The 12,776-nt window shown below is 41.7% G+C and overlaps 1 protein-coding gene across 1 annotated transcript in view; it reads right to left on the minus strand.

Moving 5' to 3' along the window:
- The window catches only part of CD40LG (CD40 ligand), a 228,914-nt gene that overhangs the window by 53,062 nt on the left and 163,076 nt on the right, over positions 1-12,776 (minus strand). The window lies entirely within an intron of this gene.

Consider the following 12,776-nt stretch of genomic DNA (forward strand, 5'->3'; position numbering starts at 1 on the left):
AACTAGGAGTACATTCAGTACTTCTTTTCAAATCACAACGTAGTATGTTCGTTTGTTCCTATAATTAGGGACCAGAGTAGAGTAGCTAAGGAAAATATCATAGAATTAGTAAGAGATTTCCTTGAACCTACATTAACCTTTGGCACAGGTTACACCCACAGAAACAATCTCACATGCTTGCTTACTCCTAAAAAGAGTTTTGTAGATCAGACTGATGACAGGAGAAAGGCATTAAAGGAGAAGTTAGAGAAAGGTTAGGAAAAAATACATTTAGGAATGATCATGTATTTAGTGAAATAAAGACACAAGGACAGCACAGCACAGCACATAGGGAAGCTTTGTCTATATAGGCCTTAATCTAGAACTGACACATTATTTGTGGGAACAAGTGAATTTAGACGTGTTTTTGTTTCTGAGTAAATGGCTGTTCATGTTAAACGGACAAGACCCAGCAGTTCCAGGAGATTATTAGATCTGTGGACCAAATGCGTATTACCGTCTTCCAAGAGGATGGTATGGCACATGTTACTAAGGGATAGTTTTCCCAAAGATTGATCAACTTGAGAATCTGAATAAAGTACCTAAAATGAATGAATTACATCAGGTGAGATAAAAGCGAGAATCGTATTCTGGCATAGTTGGAGACATATTTAGAGCAATAATTCCTTTAGTGGGAGTTATTCTGAATTCTTTGAAAATTCGAAAGTTGTCTACTATTGTGGATAACATGCTGACAAATTTGTCAGGAGCCATGATCTAATAGATACAGAAATGGCTGCAGCAAGATCTAAGACTCTTCAGAACTGCCTTGGTTACGCATCCTTTTAGCAAAGGAGGGTGGAGTTTGTAAAATGATGAATTCGTAACATTGTTGCTCTTACAGTATATGCCTAACAATAGTAAAGAAATTAGAAACCTTATTAACAATTTAACTAATGACATGCCTTTGTCAATTGTCTCCACAGCACATAAAATGAGAGTAAAATTGAAATATTCTGGCACTATTTATGTACATTTAGTACAAACAGAAAGGCTGTGCCCTCTTTGCACTTTTACTAACACAGTTAGAGGTATCAGTGCTGATTGACTAATGAATGCAAGAATGTGTAACACTGCACTCATGTATTACACATAACGGGCCCATATGTCTTATACCTACACATTTAAATAATTTACCAAACTTTTGCAGAAACATAAATATAAGTCTATAATATTGTCAGAGGGCTAAAAATAAATAATTACCAAGCTATAGTATCTATAATAGAGTGGCTATCATGTAGTTGAGGAGGTTTACTGTTGTCTCTCTTTCTTGATGAGATATGCCCATTGCATTAGGTAAATGGGAACTGGAAGTGTTTGAAGTTGTTTTTTTTTAATTAGACAAAGGCTTTTTCAGTATACTGTTATGGAGCAATCACTCATACCTCATTGAAGGGTTGGTGGCCCCCAGGATGGTTGTGGCCCTCCCTTACCCTGCGCTGCATGGGCCTGTGTTATGCCCCCGGTCAACAAACCATACTTGCTCAGGCACTAAAATAAGAAGTGGCAAAAATCCTCAAACTAGCCCTCTCTCTTTTTCCACACATCCATCTTTGCTCTCCTTTGCTGCCTTCTACCTCACTAGTTGCATTCTATTCACTTGACATCCTGCCTCTATCTCTTGAATCCTCTTTGCTTGCTACATTTAGCCTCAGGGTACTGAGGAAGGTGACAGAGGCACCAGCAGGGCCCTGAGCATTCAAAGGAGACCTCCAATGGAACAAAGAGCCTGCTCGGCTCTGAATTTCTAGCAGGAAACATATTACAATGGTGTGTCTTAAACTGTTTGTGGTCTGTTTAGGAAAAAGTTAAAGCATGCATTTAGGGTAGGCGCTCATGTTTTGAAGTCACGCCTTTACTTGACTGGCTCAACACCTTCCCTAACCGACAAAACCACAGTGGGCTGCAGGCTGCATCTGACCAGATTTCATTAATGCAGGAAACAGCAAGATCTGAATTATTCATGCGGTCAGAGTAGCAGTGGTGGCTCCTCAGCTATGGCGGAGGAGCGTCGCTCCCACCCCAGCAGCAGCAGCTGCAGCTGCAAACCTTTTACTACAAAACAATAATAAACAATGTTTTCATTGGGGCATTGGGGACGACAGCCATGGAGGGGAGTGCACAGAGCACTCCCCTCAGTGCACCTGTCTGTTTGGCTGGCTGTCTTGGGCCGGCCAAACACACAAAGGCAGTAGGCTCTCTCCAACCTGGCACTGTGTTGCCGGGCTGGAGAAAGCAGGCACAGGCTCCCAGTTTACTAATCAGTCCGAGGGTTTGTAACATGATATTTTATGTGGTGCTAGACTATCTTCATTACCATCACTCACTCTCTAAACTAAGCATTGAGGGAGGCAGGTGCTCTTCCTCGTTTATAGAAGTGAAAGCACGTGTCTTCTCTGGCGTTGGGTTAGTGGGTGAATGTGAGAATGAACCAATAGTTGATTGAATAGGTGATGCGTGACTGAGTTTATGAATGGATGAATAGGTGAGTGAGTGTGTGCATGATGTGTGAATGAACGTTTCCATAACTTAAGTGCATAGCCTAATATCAGAGAGTAAGAAGCACAGAGTCGCTATTCCTCAACCTTTCAAACATTACTACAAACCACACTTCACACAGACCTTGTTACATTTAACAGTGTATGCGAATGGATGTGCCCAGAACTCCAAGAATTCACACCACAATGTCAGATCTAGCAGCCAGAATTGGATAACATCATGCTATTGATGCTCTCAGTATACCAAGAATCACAACCGTTATACCAGGAAAAACTTTATGTGATGTGAATACCATCATGTCATGGAAGTCTACAATAGGCAAGGATTTACCACTGCACTGCCATTAAGTAAGGACCATAATTTTACCAATAATTAGTGCCATCTTCCAGGTTACACCATCATAAATGATGATTAACAGGATAAATGTGGTGGTGTATTAGCTTTAATTGGCAGAAAAATGCTTTCCATTGTTCCATTCTCTTCCTTTCCTCAGTGCAATATTGCTGAACCCCTAGATTAGCCACTCTCCCTCTTTTATACTTCCTTTCTGCCTACTTTATCATCCCAGGCACCTCCTCTGATTTTGGAATACTTCTGTTAAATTGCCTTTTACCTTTTATCTTGAAAGCATACATATTTGTCCTTTCAGGGAATTTACACTCCTGGGAAGACAATTCTCAAGCGTTCAGATTAATTTGATTTTAAACAAGCCATCCTTGGACTGGCATCTCATATTCAGTATCCCCACTCACTGTTCAGATCAGACTTTCGTGCATATTTATGAGGGATAAAATAATATCAAAGTATCCTAATTAATAGGTCTGCCTTGGACAAATTATTTTAACATGCTTTATGTGGCTTCTACAGCTATTCTGGATTAACAGGTATACCTTTCACAGGTAGGAAATGGAGCAACACACGTGCTAATACATTTACAGCTGCTTTTACTTCTCAACCACAGTCCACTTCCGGGATTTTGGAAGTCAAAACTCAATTCAACTTGCACAAGTACTTTATACATTGCCTTCTGAATTGGATTGTGTGTGACTTACCCTGACTAGAGTGAGGGTCCTTGCTTGGACAGAGGGTAACCTGACTGCCATCCAAAGACCCCATTTCAAAAAATAGTTTCTGAAAACTTTGCATCCAATTGTGCTATTTCCCAGATCAATTTGTTGCAAGATGTTTGCAACAATTTTTTTAGTTCTTTGTCTTCAGAATTGCTTCACTCTTTACTTCTTTTGCCCAGTAGGACAATCTTCCTACTCTTTTAAAGCCAGATGTTCAATGGTCTAAAGTGCTTCCTGGCTGTATTAATAACCAACTTTGATCCTGTGTTGGTTGATTGTGGTCATTGCACATCTCTTAGCCATCTGAGTTTGTCCTGTATCTTGAACCATAGTGTCACTAATCTCCCAGAAGTCAAAACTCTGTAATTGAGTGACTGGCCTTCCCTCAGTTCTCCCTCTTATCAACTCCCTCCGTAACTCCAGCTCTACTGTTAAATGTATTGGTGAGAGGGTGCATGAAAGCCCCCTGTCTCTATGGTTGCTCCTGGGCAGAGGTCAAAGATCACCAGGATAGGGAATAAACCATCATTACCCCTGAAACAGGAGCAGTAGGCCAAATGTTCACTTGTCACAGATAGCAGCACTACCACTCACATGCTACAGTCATTACCACTATCACTCTCTTGCCACAGATAGCAGAGGTGTCCCTCACCTTTGGCAGAGCAACCCCTTCCTCAGTTGACGGATTCCTTGCTATTCACAGAGAGCATAGATGTCCTCACTTTTAACAGAGAGCAGAGCTGCCCTATACCTGAAGCAGATAGCACATCTAACACCCATTGAATGGAGACAGCAGAGCAATGCCTTGCCCACTGATCCATTCCTGGACAGATGCATTTCTGTATGTATGATTATCTATTGATCTGCCTGTCTGATTCGCTTTGGTTAGGTCGGAAAGTTACAAAATATGTCCCTTGCCTTCAAAGCACCACTGAGATATCTTAGGGCCAGATGTATCAAAGGATTTTTCATTTACAAACGGTGCAAATCGGTAAATTCCACCATTTGCGAATGCAAAATCGCCTTTCACGATGTATGAAAGGCAGTGCAGTGCAAACTTAGGAATCACAATTTTCAGCGATTCCCTAAAATTGCGACTTTGAATAGGGAATCACAAATTGCAAATCTCTAAATAGGAAATCGCAAATAGGGAATTCCTTTTTGTGATTTCCAAAGCACAAGTATCATGCATTTCCCAAATGCAAACTGGGCATTTAGGACATGCAATTACCACAAATTCAAATTTAGTGGTAACCATGTGCAATTTTAAAAATGCATTGAAAATGCTTTTTTAAAAGTGAGATGTAGCGCACACATGCCCTTAGGGCATATGTGCGCTTTACATGTGTACAATTTCTTTAGGGGGGGTGCATCAAAGGGGGCCTTAGGCCCCCAGCACCGTTGGATTTGCATTACCTAATTTGCAAATTCATAACAGGAATTCTAAAGAAAGGGGACCCAAAACGTGAGTAAAATGGACTCCAGCTCAGAGCTGGAGTAAGTCCATCACCATACATCGCCAACCACTGGTACTACATCACCATACAATAGAAATAATGGAGGCAGGGACCTAAAATAAAACCCCATAGAAAATAATGTTAAATTAAGTAAAATTCTTAGTTTTGATTAATTCTATACATCACTTTTAATCATTTTTCATACATAATAAAATACATATTTTTACTATAGTGGGAATTGAATTTAACCTTCAAATAATTTAAATTTTAATAAAATTGTTAATATGCTGTTGTACATTTTTCTACAATTAAAATTATTGCACAGTTGTTTTCAACATTGATGTTTTACATTAAAATATTTAAACTTCTTTTTTTTTTTAAAGTTGAATAAACATTTACACTTTCCCCATACTTTAGCATACAGAAATATCTAACCTGGCGGGAGAGACTTTTGCCTACACGTAGAAAGTTAGCTAGAAGTAGCTTTAAACTACTACATTATTTTTTAAATAATGATTATATTCATTTAAATATATTAAATAAAATGTATTTTTAACAAGTTAAGATCAATTATCTCTAGTTAGAATTATTTGCTAAGGGGTTCTAGTTTAACACCTACCTCATTCCTTCATTACTATATCATGGCTTAAAGAGTGGTCCAATCCCACAATTCTTAGGCAGGACAGAACTGCAACCCATGGAGGTGGCCTACCCATTTTTTTTCCGTAACACATTTACCTGCAACACTTTCGACTTAATCACTTTGCATATCACCGAAAGCCTGGGTTTTTGTTTTAAACTTCCTCCCTCCCAGTCCTTTGCAGACACCTTGAAATATCGTCCTTCTGCTCCAGGCTCTACTTTTTTGGCCTCTTTAGGAGATGTCCTAGCCTCCCTTCCCCTTTGCTATGCTTACTTTACACTAATGGGAGATTTCAATTTTCACTTAAAATGTGGTAATGATCCAGAGGTAATTTCTCTCTGTGACACTTTAAGCACTGTTTGTCTCCATCAATGTGTTGTATCTTCCACTCATATTGCTACCCATCCCCTCGAAGAAGACTGCTCCAACAACTCCAATTTAACAGTCAAACCACCCCCCATTGCTCAGATTTGGTCAGATAATATGTTGATTCCTTTTAATATCCAACTTGATCGGGACACTGCCCCCAGCCTCCTTTGGGGACTGTCCCTGCCATCACACAATGCAGTCTCCAACCCCCTGGTGTGTGTCTTGGGCCTGGCCTGGGCAAGGCAGGATTTCACAAATAAGAGAGACTTTCCTTTGAAGTAGGCCTACATCGAAGTCCAAAATGGGTATAAGAAGAGCACCCAAAACCACAGACTTTAGATCACTTCTGGAAATCAAGAGGAACCTCTGCCTGGAGAAGAGCCGAAGAGCTGAGTAGAAGTGCTGCCCTGCCTGTGACTGTGCTTTGTGGAGCTATCCTGCAGTTGCTGCTTCTGCCTGGTGAAAGGGGACAAAGACTGGACTTTGTTGTGCATTCCTGCTTGTGAAGAAATCTCCAAGGGCTTGTCCTGAGCTTGCCTCCTGTTGTTGAAGTCTCAAGGCCATCAAAGACTTCTCCTGCCAGCACCTGGACTCTCTGCTGAGACTCCTGCCCTGCTAAGTGGTGCCCTATCCAGTTCCTGGGGCCTTGACAGGTGAATCTGGCAGACAAAGATCGAAAATCCACGAACAGACCGCCGTGCGGGGAAATTTCTGACGCAACATCTGAGACGAGGCTGAAGAAATGACACGCCACGGCTTTGCGGCTGAAATCGATACTCCGCCTGCAGCACGGGTGGAAGATCAACACACGCGGCTGGAGAGACGACGTGCCACACCGCTACCGGAAGCTGGAAACATCGCTACCCACACAGCGCAGTTGTGCTGATACCGTGTGGCAGTATTTTCGACGCAAACCTTGCTGGGTGTGGAAAAATTACGCAAAGCCTGCCCGGACCCGAGTTCTTGCCCAGATCGACGCATCGCTCTCCTTCGGAGAGGAAAAACAATGCACGCTGACCCCACCGGAGAAGGAGAAATGACGCACGGTCTCACTTGCTGATGAGAAATCGAGGCATTGCTAACCTTTTTCGACACACTCTCGCCTGTGCGTGTTATTTTGACGCTACCCAGGTACTTTTCAATGCTAACAGTGTTTTTACTGTTTACAAAAGGATTTAAGACTATTTTGCTTTTAAAGTTAATAACTTGACTTGTGTGTGTTGGATTTTTGTCGTTTTGATCTTGTTTTGTTAAGATAAATCTTACCTATTTATCTAAACCTGTGTTGTGTAATTTTGTAGTGTTTTCACTGAGTTACTGTGTGTGTTGGTACCAATACTTTACACCTAGACTCTGAAGTTAAGCCTGCCTACGTGTGGTAAGCTACCAAAGGGGTGAGCGGGGTTAGCTGAGGGTGATTCTCCTTTTTCCTGACTAGAGTGAGGGTCCTTGCTTGGACAGGGGGTGACCTGACTTCCAACCAAAGACCCAATTTCTAACAATCATGGTAAATGCAGTACACAATAACACTTACTTCAGTAATGGTCTTTAATTTTGCACGCTTGTTGGCATTTCCAGCACCCCCAAAATGACGTCGCTCTCTACTGATGAAGGAATGAATCCAGAAATGTGGTCTAGAGTTGCACAGAACAGGCTGCACCAACAAGCCCAGGATTTGAAATATTGTGAGTGTGGAAGGACAATATCAATAGAACTGGCAGACTGCTGTTTAGACATGACAGGGTAGCAGAATCTCTTGTCACCCTGCATTGGTAGAAGAGAGGTTCTCTCAGCTTATGGGCCATCGCAGCTAAAGCCCTTTGAGAAATGAGCACATAGCTGCAGCACGATGATAAACACTTTGGGCCTAATTCACAAAGGTAAACTTACACTTCTGTATAAGTTTACCATTGTTAGTCATGAAGATATTTTTACAGGTAGTAGATTTACGTCCCCGCACATAAAAAGAAATGGACAGCCCTATCTTTTTATTTGCGGAGACGCCGCAGGCGTAAAGATACTACTCATAAAATACCTTTGTGAATACCAAAAAACATACTAAACCTACATGAAAGTGTTCGTTTACTTTGTGCATCAGGCCCTGTAAAGAAGAAACGGAGGGCTCTGATAGCATATTTTCGTCGCACAGGGGAGAGCCGTAAACGACCATGTACCCAAACTCACTATTTGAAACTTCGATTTTTAGGGAGGACTTTGGGGCAAAATCCTTATGCAATGTTACTGGTTCTTTAGGTATGCTAGTAACATACCAAAAATCTCTAGATGTGGAATGTGTCTTAGGGGGAGGAATGGTGGGGGGGGGGGGTGCAAGGCAGACTTCTGAATTGTTCACGTTTATTAAGAGTTCACTGCTACATTTGAAAACTCAATAAAAGAATATGAGCAAAAAAATAATGCACAACCTCCAATGACGATCCAGATGAATTTAGAAGGTTCAACATTAAGTGCTGATTTAAATACATTGAATCACATATGCACTAGGAAGGATATTCTGACTCAATAGGTGCATTTTGATTGTTAATGACGGGATTAATCTTTTTGAGCCACACCCATGGCTCATATACTAGTTGTAAGCATTATTACTGTCAAATGATTCTTGTTTCTACCCTTTTGCCTGTCTCCCTGTCTGCAGAATTGGAAAACTGATGTTATACTGCCCTTAGAAAAGTTTTTTTTACGTTACATACTTTACTTATACATTTCTCTTTTCAGACTGTATTAATTGTTTCTTGTCTCTTACCACCAAGAAGCATTAATGCATTCTGAAAACCTCTGGGCATTTTCACCCTAATAATCATCATTTCCCCTTTCATTGAAATTGGCCCATATGACCTTAGCTGCTGTTGCACTCTCCTTGGCAAACTGTTCCTCATTCTCCTCCTTCCTCTACCTCTTCCTCTGTATGTTAGGCAGGTGGATCCAAAAGACACCTACATTTCTATTTCCAAAGAAAAAAAGTTACTCTCAGTGCTCATTTGTAATGTTAGTGTTGACCTAAACAATGATCTTTGGGACGGTCTCATGGAACATGAAGGCTTTGAAAGACTCGAGCAAAAGACTGAATGTATTACTTCTATTAATGTTGACCTTATCAAAATCCAAGAAGTTCTATATTCCGTTGATGTTATATGAATCATGGGAGACCTGGTTGCTGATCACATCTGCTAATGTTGATGTAATGATTATGGGGGGAAAATAATACAATCCAATGTTATGAATTAATGTCAGATAGATCCTAGTGGTGTTGGCCCGAAATATTCTTGGGGAGTGATTGCATTCAACCGACTGATGACATATTGGAGAGACAATCTCATATTAAATGTATGCCTTCTGGAAATCATAAGGGAAGGAAATCATTTCAGGGGAGCAGTAGAAGATCATGATGGCACCAGGACTATATATATTTAGTGTGTATTTATAACTCAATAATTTCCCAATTCTAATTTGTCAACACTTTGGAGCCCATACACTAAGGCACATTTAGTCGTAATGTAATTTTATGGCTGAATTTCTCTCATTTTTACCTGGCAGGAAGGAGATCTTTATGACTATAAATGCTCATCATTGGTGTGCATTTGCGACATTCGTGGGTGTTGTAAGGTGTGGTTAACCTTGAATGTTTATGAACAAAAGTACCATTGGGGGCATTCACGTACCTTTTATTTTTCCTTGCACAAACTGGAAATGGTCGCATTTTCAGTCCAGCTGAAAGATTTCCAGGGTACACTGAGAATTAGCCCACAACCAACTTTGGTGGGAGTGTTAGTGAAGGGGTTTCGCCCAGGAGAATTATACATTTTTTTAAATGTGCATTTTCACGTAGGATTCCAGTTCCCTCTGCAGAGTTCTCTGCCACAGAGAACTCCTTACAAAGGGAATGGTATCCAAGTTAACAAAATAGTATGATTTTCCATGAAATCCACATGGGAAATTGCACCAGGCACATCCTTCCATACAGTTTCCAATAGGAGTCTGTGAATAGACTAAGACAGTAGAAGTACACTATATTGTAGATGTAAGTATTCACATGTATTTGAGCTTCTTTCTTTGTGCATAGGGCCACTGGGGCCGATGCACAAATGCATTTGTGAGTACAAGAAGTAGTATTACAGGAGTGCTCTTTTACATCCTCTTGCAAGCTTTTGTAAACTGCCCCCAAAATATTCATCTCCCTTTCAGTAACTATGCAAGAGGGCATACCCCTTTCTACTTGTACTAATTGTATATAAATATTCCCATTTTAGATGTCTTGGGGCCGCAAAATGTATTTCTGAACAGGTTCTAATGTGTTATGGTCTCTGGCATCATGGTTGATGCCTAACTCCAAGTTATTAGGACAACATTTCTCCAAGCCTAGGATTTCCTTGATGTGTTCTGGTAGCTTTAAATAATCAATTAGCGTGACAGACCTGATAGCATTAATAGTAAACCTAAACATAAAAATCAGTGTGCATTGTGTGTCTTCTGCTCTAGAACAAGAAGACAGTTTTATTGATCAATTGGAAACCCAAGGGCTTTTCTCTAATTTTGGTGTCTACCGTTTGATTGCCCATGCTGCTTCCTTCAGTTTTATCTACTACTTGCTTGCTCATGACTCCCAAATCCTGCTCCAACTGAATGTGGATTGGACAAAAGTAGATTACAATGATAAGATATTGTCTCTAGGCAACAAGGATGTAAAACTGCAAACTAGCTGAAAATTATTATACTTAAAACTCAGGCTCTTTTTTAAGAGACAGAATAGCCAATTCTTTTTTTTTACTATCTCATACTGCTAAGCACGGTAAAATCATGGATAGAGAGCTATGTCTTGTGGCTCAATGTAATTTATCTCCTTAGTGTTATACTTTATGAAATCTTATGCTGGCCCTTCACCTTACTTCATCATGCTGAACGAGATGCAATGATCATTGACTTCACTTCAGTGTGTCTCAAGTATGCACATAGAGTCTACATGGTCCACACGGGCAGCCCTAATTATTTACCTGTTGTCCTGATATATATATTTTTTGTAAACAAATGTTATTGCTGTAAAGTGGTGATGATTCATACAGACATTAACGAGCCAGATGTATAAAAATTCTTATTGTACATAGAATATTGTTAGCTGTCGTTCGCTCCTTTGCAGAATCAATGGGATAACTGCTGTTAGCATCTTTATACAAATATAACATTTTCCATCATCTTTAGAGAGTTTCATTCTCATTGGTATCTCTATAGCTAGCGTGAGAGTCAAGCTAGCTTAGCTTGTTCACCCGATTGGTTGACGTACAGATAACAGCTAAATTGAAATGCACTTGGTAATTGAGACTATGCATGTCCGTTGAGAGTATGTGGTGCTCAAACAAAATATAATTAGTCCCCTCCCTTCCCCCTGAGTTTATATCCTGTGGTGACTATATATCCTGTCTGGTCATGCCTGATCCTCCCGGGCTGTGTTAGTTGCGCAGTGTCCCAAGTAGCTCACCGGAGACCCCTTCTATTCCTAGTGTGTGTCATGTGGCTTGACCCCTGAGAGGGCATCAATCGGCATGTGCAGAATGTGTGAGGGCATTTCTACTCGGGTCCGAATGCTCTGTCTGCAACGCTATGACAATCTGATTCCAAGCCTCCTCCATCTCAGGGGACCCCAGACCCCTTCTTAGTTCTGTGTATAGCACTGCTCCCTAATTTCGGCCAATTACCTAAGCTCCCTTTGCCAGTCTCTGGCAAAGGGAGCTTAGGTAATGCGGTAATGCGGGCCCTCCGGGGACTTCCAGTTCCTCGTCAGATCCCTTTTGGCTAATATAAATGCGAGGTCTTGGAATCTGCTAGTGGCCTTATTCCTGGGTGTATGTGGGAACTAATGAAGTATGCATCTAGCGGGTGTGCGGGTAATATCGATCTCTATGATGTTAGCCACTTCTGCGACCACTGTGTCCCAGTAGGATTCCAGCCGGGGACAGGACCAAATCATGTGGAGGAAATCCGCTGCCGCCATTTCACAGCGGGGGTGTTCGCCTCTCTTATTCTAAAGTGATCTCGGAATCTGAGTGGGGTGAGGTAAGCTCTGTATAGTATGTAAAACTGTATAAGCGGGAACCTAGCTTTTCTGGACATCTTAGGCGTTCTTTCCAGAATGCGTACCCAGTCGGTATCCGGTATCTGCGTCCCCAGATCATGCTCCCATTTCTGCTTTAGTCCCAGTAGGGGAATCCCTTCCTCTTCCTCAATCACCCTGTACAGCCTAGTGACTGCCTTATGTGTGCACCCTGTTGTCAGCAAATAATTACTGAGACCATGTTGAGGAGGTTCAGCAGCTCCCGTCCTCCAATGTCGCCCAACGGTTCAGGTGAGCGCACAGTGTAATAGAAAATGGCCATGCGGGAGGTCATGTTCCTGCCTAAAACCCTCAAAGGGTAGTAGGTTGCCCCCTCTGTACAGCTCCCCTAGCCATGTGACCCCTGCCTCAACCCAGGTGAGTAGTCCCCTCGGCTCTCCCATCCCAGGAAGCCAGCGAAGCCAGGGTAATGGTACATCAGGAGAGTACGGCATACTCAGTCCCGCCCTGTGGAGGCATCGCCTCCAGCATCTGCGGATAACGGCAGGTTCGATAGACATCGCCCGTCCTCTCCCTGTAGCATTAAAAAGGATTCCAGCCAGTTCAGGAGTTGAGGGAACCATCAGGCCCTCTACATT

Source organism: Pleurodeles waltl, chromosome 2_1, assembly GCF_031143425.1.
Source record: "Pleurodeles waltl isolate 20211129_DDA chromosome 2_1, aPleWal1.hap1.20221129, whole genome shotgun sequence".
In the NCBI taxonomy this organism is placed as follows: domain Eukaryota; kingdom Metazoa; phylum Chordata; class Amphibia; order Caudata; family Salamandridae; genus Pleurodeles; species Pleurodeles waltl.